This window comes from Heterocephalus glaber, unplaced genomic scaffold (assembly GCF_053883595.1).
Source record: "Heterocephalus glaber isolate CG9 unplaced genomic scaffold, H.glaber_assembly_v1.0 deba00001719, whole genome shotgun sequence".
Taxonomy (NCBI): domain Eukaryota; kingdom Metazoa; phylum Chordata; class Mammalia; order Rodentia; family Bathyergidae; genus Heterocephalus; species Heterocephalus glaber.
This window is the reverse complement of record NW_028258432.1, coordinates 8,690,624-8,704,240: the sequence shown is the minus strand read 5'-3', so window position 1 is coordinate 8,704,240 and position 13,617 is coordinate 8,690,624. Positions and strand designations below refer to the sequence as shown.

General features: G+C 37.8%; 1 pseudogene; it reads left to right on the top strand.

Moving 5' to 3' along the window:
- The first annotated feature begins 309 nt into the window (after positions 1 to 309).
- On the top strand, positions 310 to 9,876 carry LOC147821747 (small ribosomal subunit protein uS5 pseudogene; annotated as a pseudogene).
- The last annotated feature ends 3,741 nt before the right edge of the window (positions 9,877 to 13,617 follow it).

Genomic DNA, 13,617 nt, shown 5'->3' with positions numbered 1-13,617 from the left:
CTCACCCATGCTAGGCAGAAACCCTACAATCTCACGCCTTTCCCTCTTTCTTATATTCATAACTTCTGTGTCATCAGTGTTGTCCTAAGTATTGAGGATTTAAAGATGAATTGTTTTGGAAAATTTATATAAAAATAGTGATTTATTTGCAGGCTACTTTTCCCACATATATATTCTCATTCTGTTTCTCTCTCTCTACCCTATGGACAGAATAAGTGCTAGACTCTGAGGCCTCTAGGGGTTGGAAGGTCCAGGGTTTAGGCTGGGTGGAAAAAGAGAAATGAGAAGCAGGAAATAGTTTTTCTAGGGATTGATTTTTTAACCTCCTCCCCACATCAATATACTCTTCACAGAGCTGGTTAATTATCAATTTTTGTGAGAAAGGAAGGCTGTCCTCATCTTTTGAAAGTCCTCCGAGCACAGCAGGCTATGCATGGTACGCCTCCAGTTTGTGAAAACATCGGCATCTGGATGAACCCGACGAGTCATCTGTGCCTTCTGCATTGTGTCTCTGTGTGCCCTAAAACAGCACAAGCCAGGTACTCTGCATTTCATCTTTTAAAGTCTTGTTTCATTTTCCTCTCCTTTTCTTCTATTTCTTCTAAAATAGATAAAGAATTTTAAATTTTCCATCTTATAAACTAAAGATTAAATAGTTGCTCTTTTAGTAGTTCCTTTAATCTTTTCCCACCCTAGTGTTGGGGATGGAATCCAGAGCTAAGCAAGTGTATACCACGAAGCCCCATCCCTCAGCCCTCAATGTTTTTTCAGCATCTGCTATGCTTTTAAAATTTTCAACAGTCTAAATTACCCAAGAGTGCTGTTTTTCTCTAGTATAAGGCTGCAATGATGTCATACTTTATTAACTGAATCACTTTCTGTATTCCTATGATTTGTATCTAATGATTATCTTTTTAAAAAAAATCTTAGAATTAGGGCCGGGGATTTAGCTCAGTGGTTTTGCCCCCTGCTGCGCAAGAGCAAGGACCTGAGTTCGATCCCCGGTACCAAAACAAAACAAAACAAAATCCCAGAATTAGGTTTCCTGATGGGTTAATATATGTTTAATTGGATATGTCAATACATTTTATTCAAGTCTACTCTTACTTTTTAATTTTTTCATCCTTCTCTTTATAGTAACTCTTCAGATATTCTTTTAATGAAGGTATGCAGGTAGGTAAATGCTCTTAGAAACAATAATCTATGCACATATTAAGAAAAAAGAGAGAAAGAAAGAAAGAAAAGAGAAAAATTAGACCAAATTGTCTTCACAGTACAGAAAATTACTATAGACGAAGACTGTAACACAATGATAAAGGACCAGGAAGACATAATTCTAAATGTCTGTATAGCAAACAACAGAACCCCAAAATACAGGAAGCAAAAAATGAGAGACCTGCTTCTTCCTCGGGAAAACACCAAATGGCGGACGACGCTGTGCAGCGGGAGGGCCCGGAGGCCCCAGGGGCCCAGGCATGGGAGGCCGTGGCGGCTTCTGCGGAGGCTTTGGGGCTTCGGAGGCTTCCGCAGTGGCCTTCCAGGCTGAGACCGCGGGCGAGGGCGCCGCAGGGGCCTAGGCAGCCGGGCTGGTGGTGGTGGGGGGCGTTAAGGAGGAGGACAAGGAGTGGATTCCTGTCACCAAGCTGGGCCTGCTGGTCAAGGACATGAAGATCAAGTCCTGAAGGAAATTTATCTCTTCTCCTTACCCATCAAGGGGTCTGAGATTATTGACTTTTTCCTGGGCACACCCCTAAGGATGAAGTTCTGAAGATCATGCCGGTGCAGAAGCAAACTTTTGCTGGCCAGCGGACCAGGTTTAAGGCATTTGTCGTCATTGGGGGCTACAATGGTCACGTTGGTCTGGGTATAAAGTGTTCCAAGGAGTTAGCTACTGCCATTCACGGGACCATCTTTGTGGCCAAGCTCTCCATTGTCCCCATGCGGAGAGACTACTGGAGGAAAAAGACTGGCAAACCTGACACTGTCCTTTGCAAGGTGACAGGCTGCTGTGGCTTGTGTTGGTGCGTCTGATCCCAGCCTGAGAGGCACTGACATTGTCTCGGTCCCTGTGCCCAAGAAGAGGCTGCTGATGGCTGGTACAGTGCTGATGACTGCTACACCTCTGCCAGGGGCTGCACTGCCACTCTGGGTAACTTCACCAAGGCCATCTTTGATGCCATCTCCAAGACCTACAGCTACCTGATCCCTGACCTCTGGAAAGAGACTGTGTTCACCAAGTCTCCCTACCAGGAATTCACTGACCATCTTGTGAAAACCCACAACAGAATCTCTGTCCAGAGGATTCAAGCTCCAGCAGTAGCCACAAGGTAGGGTTTTTACAGGAAAAAAATAAAATGAATGAAATCTGTCAAAAAAAAAAATGAGAGAGCTGAAAGAAGAAATAGACAAACCCATAAATATAGTGGGGGAATAGCAATACCCTATTTTCAGCAACTGTTGTAACTGGTGGATGGAACATCAGCAAGGTATAAAGGGCAACATACGAACAACACAATTGGTGTGGTTTGAATGTGGTCTGTCCCCTCTGGAACACATTTGTAATTAAATCTACATCTTGAGATATCAAGAGGGTGGAAGCTTAATTGTACTATGGTGTTCAGAGGTGGGCCTTAGATTCTTAGGATTAGATAAGGGCAAAGAATCCTGTCTTTATAAGAAGAGAAAGAGGAACCAAAAGACAAACATGGGCATGTGCACACACACACACACATACACGTTTTCTGTTTCTCACCACACAATGCCTTGTGAAGCTTCAGAACTCTGCAGGCAAGGCACCAGTCACCAGATTTGTCCCCTTGTCCTCGGACCAGAACCATGAGCCAAAATAAACTTATTTTACAACTTACCCAGGCTATGGCATTGTGTTATCATCAAAGGAAAATAGACTAAGTGACAATCCACAAGTTATATGCTATATGATTCCATTTATGTAACACTTTTGATATACCAAAATTATAGAAATGAAAACAGATGATTGGTTTCCAGGATTTGGTGGAAAGGTGGGAAAGACATAAGTGTGATTGTAAAAAGGCAACAGGAGGAATCTTTGAGTTTTGGAACTATTATGCATTTTGATCACAGTGTTAGATACACAAACCCAAGTAACAAAATTACACAGATCTAAGTACACTGATATACACACAAATGAGAAAAAAAAACCTCAGAAAATTTGAACAACTTCAGATTTGAACAAGTTCAAATTCTTCTGCGAATTGATAAAGCAGTCAAGACGCTGGGAGACTGAAGTAAGGATACTTAGTTCTTTTTGGCTACTGTTACTGTATCTTACTTGTATCTTGCTGTTTTATGCTGTTGTGGACATGATGCAATCCTTGATAAATGTTTCTTCAGAAATTTGTTTCTAGGAGTTTTGAACACATGCATGTTTTCAACCTGTGCCCTTCTCTATGAGTATTAGAAAGTGTTAATTAATCAAAGTGCTTTCAAGAAAGTAAATGAGGGGCTGGTAGTATAGGTCAGTGGTTGAGCACTTGCCTAGAATGTGTGAGGCCCTGGTTTTGATTCTCAGATACAAAACAAAGGCAGAAAAACAAAGACAAATGAAAGTGAATGAATTTTTGAGTCCTAACAGTAATTTGGGAGTTAAATGGGTACACTGGGGCTAATCATACTTCTCTGTGCTGACTCTTACAATGATGGACATAAAAAGAAGAACAAACCTTTACTTTCTATATAGAAATAAATAAGACCTATTATGACATGACTTATGATTTTACACATTCAGGGATACCATAGGCCAAAATTTACATCCTAGAATAGTGTCTGTAGACTCAGTGTCAAGACACACTGGTGGGTCTCAGTTGTTTGTCTTTTAAGACTTTTATTTTTGGTGGTACTGGGCTTTAACCAAGGGCTTCACACTGAGCTACATTCCTAACCTTTTTTGTTTTAATTTTGAGACAGGCTCTCACTATGGTCCAGGTCGGGTGTTAACATCCAGTTCTCCTACCTCAGCCTCCCAGAGGGCTGGGATTGCAGGCATGTCATTGCTTGCTGGGATTATAAGTACATGCCACCATGTCCATCTTATTTATTTTTATAATTACAAAAAAACTAAATTGCAGTCGATTCAAGGTTGTCCTAGTAGTAAAGTTACCTCTGCTTTCTTGATTTTTAGGATGCCTTAGCAACAAGAAAATTCTTTTGCCTTAAATTTGCACATCGTAATGTTGCTTACAATTTCACATACAATTCTTTTGCTTTAAATTGCCATTACTTGTATATTCTCAAGAAATTGTGTCATGTATTTAAGTCTTGTGTGTTATGACACAAAAAAATTCCATGCAAAGAGTAACCAAAAGAAAGCAAAATGATTATACTAATATCAGACAAAATAGATTTTAAATTTAAAAAATTTACAAGAGCCAGTCATGGTGGCACATAATTGTAATCCCAGCACTCTAGGAGGCTGAAGACAAAAAGATTGTAAGTTTGAGCCCAATCTGTGCAACTTGGTGACTTACTGAGAATTTGTCTCAAAAAGTAAAATAATAAAGGGCTGGGGATGTAGCTCTATGTGAAGACCCTAGGTTGAAACTCCAATACCAGGGAAAAAATGTTTACAGGAAACAAAGAAGTGCAGGGCATGGTGGTGAGATCTTGTCTCAAAAAACAAAACAAAACAAATAAGCAAAAAAAAAAAAAAAACCCAAAGAAGGATGTTATATATTAACAGAAGTTCCAATCCTATAGGAAGATATACTGATTATAAAAATTTACACATCTAATAATGGGCCACCAAAATATGTGAAGCAAAAAGTTAACATATTTGAAGAGAAAAATAGTTCTTCAATAATAATTAGAGACTCCAGTATCCTACTCTTAGTTATGAATAGGACAACCAGCTAGTATGTGAGTAGGAAGTACTAGATTTGAATAACTTGATAAACCAAGTAGATCCAGCAAATGTATATAGAACACTCAATCAACAACATAAAGGAATTCTTCTCAAGAGTACTTGGGGCATTCCCCAGGACAGACCATATATTAGGCTACAAAATTGAGTTTCAGTAGTTTTTAAAAGACTGACATCACATAAATCATCCTCTTAGAAATCAACAACAGAAGAAAAAAAAGCTCACAAACTTGAGGTAATTAAACACCAATGGACCAAAGAAGAAATCCTAAGAGAAGTTAGAAGACATGTTGAGAAGAAAACACTACATACCAAAATTTTGGGGACACAGTTTGAGCAGTGCTAAGGAGGCTGCAAATCCTTACCTTAAAAAAAGATAAAAGATCTAAGAAAGCAACCTAACATTACACCTTCAAAAAGTGGAAAAGGAACAAATTAAACCTGAAGCTAGTAGAAGGAAGGAACTAACAAAGATAGTGATAAATGAAATATACTTAGAAAAACAATAGGTATGACCAAGAAACCAAAACTGGTTCTTTAAAAAAGATTAACAAAACTGACCAATCTAGATTCACTAAGAAAAAAAAAAGAAAGAAGAGTCAAAATTATTGGAATGAGAAGTGGAAGTGGGACATTTCTACTGCTTTTACAGGGAAAAAAATGGGATTATAAGAAGGGCTATGAGCAATTGTCAATCAATAAATAGATAACAATTAAAGTGGGCAAATTCCTAGAAACACACAATCTACCATGATAGAATCTGGAAGAGGAGACTTCTGGGAAGATGGCAGAGCAGTAAGCAGCAACAAATCAACCTCTCCATGATGTGGAAGCCAGACACTGGAAAATAAAAACTTGGGGAAGATAAGGAAGAAGGGAGATCCCAGGGACCCAGGAAGGATCTGAAAGGAAAATTCACAGAGAAAGTGAAGAGTCAGACCTCAACACAGAAAGAGGAAGGAGCAATCCATTCTTTTTTTCTGGCTTCTGGCTTGTGGCATGAGAAAGGAAGTTTGGATCTACAGAGACACAGTGAATGCAGGTGACTCCTGAGACCTCCAAGGAGAGATTCACTAGGGGAACAGAGCAGTGGATGCTCTGGGCTACAAGAGCTGGTGAGTGACTCCAATTGAAGCGACTGCTGTGTCTCCTTGAGAGGGTGCATGGCCAGACACCCCAGACACCCCTGTAAGGAGGGGCCAGCTGAACCTGGAACTCAGAGCAGCCACTGATTGGCTTCATGTTAGGGCGGCCGTGTTAAACTCTCATAGTAACTGGGTGAGAGAAAACCACAGGAGACATCCAGAGACAAAGAGCCAAGATCAGGCCAATACAAACATCCAGAGTGTTATAAACAGGGGACCATGAAAAATCAATCCAACGGCTGGTAGATGTTGAAAAGAAGCGCACGAGATTGATGTGAGTCAATGAAAAGGGATAGTGCAAGCAACATACAAAAGCTGTTCATAGGCCTGGGATTTAGCTCAGTGGCTCCGCTCCTTGCCTCACACCCAAGGTCCTGAGTTTGATCCCCCCGCCCCAAAAAAGCTCTTCACAGAATTAATGGCAGAAAATTCCCCACCCATGGAAAAAGAATTTGACATACAGATAAGTGAGGCCTATAGAACTCCAATAAACATGATAAAAAAAAATGTACACCAAGGCAAATCATAGTCAGGATTCCAGAAATTCAACATAACAGAATATTAAAAGCTGTTAGAGAAAAGAAACAAATCACCTATAGAGGAAAGCCCATCAGAAACACAGCAGATTTCTTAACACAAACCCTTAAGTCAAAGAGGGCTTGCAGTGACATATTTCAAGCCCTAAAAGAAAACAATCTCCAAGCCAGTTAGATGTACCCTGCAAAATTATCTACTTCCTTGATAAAGAATATCTGAAGAAATTTATTATCACAAACTAGCACTTCAAAAAGTTCTGAAGGATATCTAGAAAAAGACAATGAAGATAAGAATTCCAAGATTCTAAAATTATTTCTTTCTTTCTTCTTTCTCTCTCTCTCTCTCTCTCTCTCTCTCTCTCTCTCTCTCTCTTTCTTTTTTGTACCAGGGATCAAACTCAGGACCTTGTGCTTGTGAGGCAGGTGCAGTGCCACTGAGCTAAATCCCTGGCCCTTCCAAGATCCTAAATAGAGTGAAACTACCAGGCAAGTCAAGGAATTAAACAGAAGGGAAACAAAGGGAACCAAAAGGAAAAGAATATGACAAGGATAAGTCAATGCATATCAGTTATAACCATCAGTATGAATGATCTCAATTCACCAATTAAAAGAAACAGACTGGCAGACTGGATCAAGAAACAAAATCCAACAATATGCTGTATATAAGAAACACATTTAACTTAAAAAGAAATTCACAGATTGAAAGTCAAAGGATACTCCATGCAACACGAACCTGGAAAAAAGCAAGGGTAGCTATTTGCAGACAGTGGATTTCAAACCAAGACTGATCAGAAGAGACAAAGAAGGTCACTACATCCTTGTTAAGGGAACAATCCAAGTGTAAGAGAGAACAATTATGAATATATATGCACCAAATACCAGCACATCCAGTTCCATAAAACAAACAGTACTGATATGAAAAATGAGATAAGCACTAATACAATTGTAATAGAGGACCTCAATACCCCACTGTCATAAAGAGACAGATCAGCTAGACAAAAAAGTCAACAAAGAAATATCAGAGCAAATATTTTGAACAAATGGACTTAGTAGGTATCTACAGAGTGTTCCACCCCACAACAACAGAATACACATTTTTCTCAGCAGCATATGGGACTTTTTCCAAAATAGAAGACATACTAGCTCATAGAACATACTTAAGTAAATGTAAAGGAATTGAAATTACCCCATGCATATTATCAAATCATAGTGCAATGAAATTGGAAATCAATGGTAAAAGAAACCACAAATATTACGTAAACACATGGAAATTAAATAACACCCTCCCGAACAACTAATGGGTCACAGATGAAATTAAAGAAGAAGTTAGACAGTTTCTGCAATTAAACAATAGTGCCAATATGACATAACAGAACTTATGGAGTGCAATGAAATCAGTCCTATGAGGGAAATTCATGGTAGTGAATTCCCACATGAGGAAAAGAGAGAAAGCTCAAATAAATAACCTAATACTGAAACTCAAGCTTCTAGAAAAAGAGCAAATCAAGCCCAATACTCATATAAGGGAGGAAATTATAAAGATCAGAGCAGAAATTAATGCAACAGAGAATAAGTAAACAATACAAAGAATCAATGAGTTGAAGACTTGGTTCTTTGAAAGATTAAATAAAATAGACAAATTCTTATTCAAACTTACCAAAAAAAATGAAAGAAAAGATCTAAATCCATGCAATTAGGAATGAAAAGGGCAAAATCACAATGGATCCTGCAGAAATCCAGAAGGTCATCAATACCCACTTTGAGAATCTGTCCTTTAATAAGATGGAAAACAGAGAAGAAAGGACAGATTCCTAGATAGTTATGAATTACCAAAGCTGAATCAAGAAGATATAAAAATTCTGAATAACCCAATATTAGTCAAAGAACTTGAAGAAGTAGTACAAAATAACTACCAACAGGGGTTGAGGATTTAGCTCAGTTGTTCCACCGCCTGCCTTGAAAGCACAAGGTCCCCAGTACCAACCCCCCCCCAAAACAAACAAACAAACAAACAAAATAACTACCAACAAAGAAATGCCTAGGTCCTAACACATTCACTGCTGAATTCTATGAAACATTTATAGAAGATCTAATGCCACTAGTCCTCAAACAAAAATGAAGAAATTCTGACACATGCTACAACATGGATAAAAGTTGAAGGCATTATGCCAAATGAGAGACCAGATACATGACACACAAATTATATAAGTTTAGTTACATGAGGTAGCTACAATAAGCAAGTGCAAAGAGACAGAAAGTAGATTAGAAATTGCTAGGGGCTAGGGGGTAAGGGGATGGGAAGTTACTTGATGATTATAGAGCTTCTGTTTGGGATAATGAAAATGTTTGGGGTGATGAAAATGTTTTGTTTGAAAAACTGAATTAAAATTTCTAAGTATAAAAAAATAGCAATATAGAGCCAGAGATTTAGCTCAGTGGTTTTGCCGCCTGCTGCACAAGTGCAAGGACCCAAGTTCAATCCCCAGTACACAAAAAAAAATTCTAAATATGTTCACTTTCCTGTACATTATTTGAGTGAATGAGAAAAGCATACTCTTGTCGTATTTAAGTCTTCTTTGTTATGTCAGAGTTTTTATTGGAAGAAACAGTAATGAATTCTAGTTGATTTAAATGAAAAAGAAAATAAAAAATTAAAATGATGTATAGGAGCTAAAAGAACTTATGGAAGAACTAAGATATCTGAGTTCTTAGCTCAGAGCTTGGTTGAACAAAGAAAAATATGTTGAGAATCCTTTGGTTTGATGAGGAAAATGCGGTTCCTGGCTGAAAATACTAGATATTGTTGTTTATACTCCTGAAACACAAGGCCAAGGCACAAATCTCACCATCTCTAATACAGTCTCATGAGTTATTTTTAATTTGTTGTGTTGTTACTAAGGTAAAGTTTCGAGAGCTGCAGTTAAAATATTCCAGGTTCTCCTTTCCATCTTTAACTTTGACCTTATAGCAGCCCGCCCCCCCCGTAACAGAAAGGATTCTCTCTCATCACCACTGGATACTCATTTCTTTCTTTTTTTTGGTACCAGGGATCAAACTCAGGTCCTTGTGCTTGCGAGGCAGGTGGAGGAACCACTGAGCTAAATCCCCAGCCCTGGATACTCATTTCTAATTCGAGTCTTAGTTGGGAGTATTTGATGGGCAAAGGCAAAGCTCAAGCTTCTGCCTGACCTGTAAAGAATGCTGGGAAATAGAAATTCGGTATTTTCAGGTTTGCCTTCCTTCTGAGCTAAAAGAGCAGATATTCTTTCCATATGAATGGAATTTTTATACTGGATTCCTCTAGAAATAATAAATGTCCAATATAATTATATTGTTGGGGCCAGGGATTTAGCTCAGTGGTTTTGCCACCAAAGCGCAAGGGCCTGAGTTCGATCCCCAGTACCAAAAAAAAAAAAAAAAAAAAAAAAATATATATATATATATATATATATAAATTATATTGTTAAATTTTATGTTCTTATTTTTGTAGGGGTGAATTTAGTAGAGCTGCCAAAATCTAAAAGACAAATATTAAAATTTCTTATTATAAATTTGGTTAGCAAAATTATATATCTGTGGCATTCTTATTTTTTTCCATTGTATAGGTCTTTTATTTTTCTTTGTATAGGTCTTTAATGTCTTCTCTAGGGCCAAATAAAATAGGAAATTAAGCTTTTTGTTTCCTGAATTGAGGATAAGGGATTAGATGCACAGTGTAGTTACATTGTTTCACAATTCTTATCTGAAACTCTGGGATCATGTTTTATATTGCTTCATATTTTGGAATTGCTAGTGAGCCAAGGACTTGCATATTTGGGTTCTATTTTGCTTGTGCATGTAGGCTTCTATCTTTTATATCTTCTTTTTTATCCTTATATAGTCAATGTTTATTAAATACTTTAACTTTTTTTTTTGGTATTGGGGATTGAACTTGGGACCTTGTGCTTGCGAGGCAGGTGGCAGAACCACTGAGCTAAATCCCTGTCCCTAAATGCTTTAACTTTAATTTCATTTTGCCTAATTTGCCATTTTTTACCTTCAAAAGACAGTACTCTTTTCTTGTGAAAAAATGATAGCCTCAGGGGAACTTACAAAAATAGTCTTTGAAGTCCTGTGTATGAGCTCTTCATTCACTTTCTCCCAATGCTGAAATAAATCTTATATATTTGTAGTACAATATTTTTTGGGATTTTTTGTTTGTTATTTATCTTTTTTTTTTGTACCGGGGATCAAACTCAGGACCTTGTGCTTGCAGCAACAGTGAGCTAAATCCCTGGCCCATTTTTTTTTTTTTTCTTTTGAGACAAAGTTTTGTTATGTAGTTTAGGATGGCCTTGAACTCACTATGTAACCCAGGCTGGCCTCGAACTTGTGGTGATCCTCCTGTCTCAGCCTCCTGAGTGCTGGGATTACAGGCAGGCACCACCACACCAGGCTACCTGTTGTACAATATTAAAACTAGGAAACTGACATTGGTACAACTTACTGTATCAGCCTTTGCTTAGCCACTCATTCATTCACTGAAGGATATTTGGGTTATTTCCAATTTTGCCTATGGTGAATAAAGGTGCTATAGACATTTAGGTAAACATTTATGTGTGAACACATGGCTCCATTTCTCTAGGATAAGTGCCCAAGGGTGCACTTGGTGAATTGTATGGTAATTGTATGTTCAATGTTATAAGAAACTCCCAAGAGTGAAGCTCAGCCGGTCCCAGCACCCAGAAGGAAGATCCCTGCCTCCATTCCAGGCTCTTAGGGCAGAGAAGTTGAGCCACCTGGACATCAGAAGCACCCACCCCCCCGTGGAAATGAGAAAACACATAAACAAGTCTCAAAAACAGACTTCCAGATCACCTACAGCAACCCCAAAGGGAAACGAGATGGAACAATCTGATACTCAACCACCTGGACTCCCTGAACTGGCAACAAAAGAGGATCTGGGAAAAATGAAATCAGAAATAATTACTCAGATAACAGCAAAGATTTTGCTCATGGTGCAAGACATGATTAATAAATCTAGAGAGGACACAGATTAAAAAATAGAGGATCTGAGGAACATGATGGAATCCCAACACAGGAAACAAATGGAATCCATAAAACAGATACAAACAGATTTCCAAGAGATTAAAAACTCCATCAAAAGTCTGCACAGCACAATGAACCAATGTGAGGATAGAATTTCAGATATAGAAGATAAGATTGCAATTAGTGAGGAGGAAAAGAAAAATTGCTTTAAAATTGTAAGGGAACATGAGAAATCAATCCAGCAGCTGCTACATGATGCAAAGAAGAGTAACATAAGACTGATTGGAGTCAATGAAGAAAGAGGAGAGAGTGCAGATGACATAAAAAAACTCTTCACAGAAGTGATGGCAGAAAACTTCCCAAGGAGGGGAAAAGAACTTGACATACAGATAAGTGAGGCATATAGGACTCCAGCTAGCCTTGATCAAAAAAAATCTACACATAGACATATAATAGTTAGGGTTCCAGAAATAAAACAGAAGAATAAAATTCTACAAGCAGTGAGAGAAAAGAAACAAATCACATACAAAGGAAAGCCCATCAGAATCACAGTAGACTTCTCAATGCAAACCCTCAAGGCAAGAAAAGCTTGGAGTGACGTATTTCAAGCCCTAAAGGAAAACAGCCTCCAACCCAGATTGATGTACCCTGCAAAACTATCTTTCAAAATTGATGGAGAAATAAGATATTTTCATGGTAAAGAGCACCTCAGGAACTTCATGAATACCAAACCAGCACTCCAAAAAATTTTAGACAATACCCTAGGAAAAGACAATGAGGATCACAACCCCAGGAAACCCAGCAGAATGAATCCACTGGGCTTGACAAATTAAACCCAAAGAGGGAGAAGCCAACAAAAAGAAAAAGTCATGACAAGGCTTTTAAAACTTTTGACTTCATCTCCCTAATGAGTGTATAATTCAATCTTATTATTGTACTGATTAGTATTTTTCTGATTCTAGAATTGCACACCATTCCTTGTGCTATACTGGCTATTTATCATCTTCTTATGTCTACATTTTAATTGGGTTGTCTATTAATGAGCTCTAAGAATTCTTTATATATTCTGGTCATAGGTTCTATGCATTGTAAATATGGTCTGCTTAAGGAGTACTTTTCATTTTAATGATGTCATTTAAAGTTCTAAATTTTGATGGAATCTCATTTATCATTTTTTTTCTTTTATACATCATGTCTTTTGTATCCTAGGTAGTTCTTGCCTACCCTGAATTCATAAATATTTTCCCTCATAATTTCTTCTTAAAGTTTTATACTTTTGGGCTTTCTTATTTCGGTTCATAGATCTCTTCAAGTTATTTTCATGTTTGGAAAAAAAGGGTTGAGGTTAATTTTTTATATACGGATACCAGGTGTTCTAGTGCCGTTTGCTGAAGACACTCTCTCTTCCTTGGCTCTTGAATCGAGTTTATATTCTATAAAACGCTAATGTTAAATAATCTTTCAAAACTCAGTGGACCATATATGTGTGGTTCTATTTCTAGATTCTCTGTTTGATTCCAACGATCTATATGTCTTTCCTTACACCAACACTGCCTTTATTACTGTAGCTTTAGAAGAAGTCTTAAAATTGGGTGCTAAATGTCTTCCAACACTGTTTTTGTTTTTGTTTTTGGCTTTTATGGGTCCTTTGTACTCCTACATAACTTTTAAATTTCAATATCCAGTTCTTCATTTATAGCAAGTGTACACAGATCTGAATTTTTATATATACCTTGTGTTTTCTAATCCTGCTAAATTCAAGTACAAGTTCTAGGGGCTCCTAGAGATTTCTTAGTATTTTCTCTGTAGATAATCATTTCATCTACATATAAAGATTTTACTTCTGCCGTGCCAATCCTATCCTAGTTGTGTCATTTTTTTGCCAGACTATTTTGGTTTAGACCTATGTTTCAAAGTCTAATGGACAGATGAAGAGTAGGCATATCAGCCCTTGTTCCCCACCTTAGGGAGAAAGCATTGTATCTTCTCCATTCATAGAAGGAGTTTTTGC